The 1,303-nt window shown below is 37.9% G+C and overlaps 1 protein-coding gene across 1 annotated transcript in view; it reads left to right on the top strand.

Moving 5' to 3' along the window:
- The first annotated feature begins 99 nt into the window (after positions 1 to 99).
- Positions 100 to 1,303, top strand: part of LOC106867258 (acyl-CoA dehydrogenase family member 10) — a 49,638-nt gene continuing 48,434 nt past the window's right edge. Inside the window, exon 1 of the mRNA XM_052978082.1 lies at positions 100 to 311. The gene's annotated coding sequence lies outside the window, so the exon portion shown is untranslated. The remainder of the gene's footprint in view (positions 312 to 1,303) is intronic.

The raw sequence follows: 1,303 nt of genomic DNA, 5'->3' as shown, positions 1-1,303 counted from the left end.
ATATAGTGTAACCGGAATGTCATTGTAAACTGTTTACTCAACCTAGACAAAAAAAAAAAGCCATCTCCACGCATGCGTACTGACACCCTCATACAGTTCCATCTCCTCGCTCTCTCTCTCTCTCTCTCTCTCTCTCATTCCGTCGAGTTTCACCTTCCGTTCTCACTTGCATTTCTCTCAACTCTTTCCCTGCCACAGAAACGTCCGGCCGGACAACCTCTCTCATCGGCTCTTTTACTCCAATTCTTCACTGATCATCACATTCGACCCCCACCAACTCAGTCGCGATCCACCCATGTTACTCCGATAAGGCAAGCTTATTTCTTTCTTCATTTATTATTATTATTATTATTATTATTATTATAGTTGTTCTTGTTATTAATGTTGATCAGACTTTGGGTGTTGTTGGGGGGCGGTTAATATTTATTTTATAGGGGTTTGGGAGAAAGGGGAATTCTGCTGGAGAGAGAGAGAGAGAGTGTGTGTGTGTGTGTGTCTGTGACTCGGTGCAGAGGGGCTTCATACAGGTTAAGGCCTGTTGAAAGGCGGTGTGTGGATCTGCTGCTAGTGTTTATTACATTCTCTACGAAAACCACACACACACACGTTTGATTTCCACACACACACGTTTGTTTTCCACACACACACACACACGTTTGATTTGTAAGTTACAATAAAAACAATCTAACGTTAAACCGAACGATCACCCAATACTTTTTTGCAGAGTAGGCATATTTATTTATTATTTCATTAAGAATAGTATTGATAGTGACTTCGAAGTTTCGTCCTGCTTAGCCTTCAACAGACTTGCATACATATATGAATGCACAAGTGCGTACGTACTTGCATAGTACACACCTATATATGCATACATACAAAATATGCATGCATACATACGCAAATACTTACACACACACACACACACACACACACACACACATATATATATATAAAGCGATAAGAAATGGAACAATAATAACGCCAATGATACACTTCCAACTGTTATTGTTGCTCCATTTCTTATCGTTTTTTTATATATATTAAACCACGGTTTTACCTTTTAAATTACCTACTACCGTATACCTTATAACAAGGACCACACATACTGAGGAAATACCAGGTATACCTTTTGATAGATCCATCTATCCCTTAGATGATTACATTACCTCTAACTTATACCTTATATACCAATGAAAAGAAGAAGACGAAGAAAATTCCTTAACAATTCTTTAATTATAAGTTACAATTGTTTCTGTACCATTTTCCATTTGCAACGTCAGTTTACGCGAAAATCGTAAATGAA

This window comes from Octopus bimaculoides, chromosome 30 (assembly GCF_001194135.2).
Source record: "Octopus bimaculoides isolate UCB-OBI-ISO-001 chromosome 30, ASM119413v2, whole genome shotgun sequence".
Classification (NCBI taxonomy): Eukaryota; Metazoa; Mollusca; class Cephalopoda; order Octopoda; family Octopodidae; genus Octopus; species Octopus bimaculoides.
This window is presented reverse-complemented; position numbering and strand designations above follow the sequence as displayed.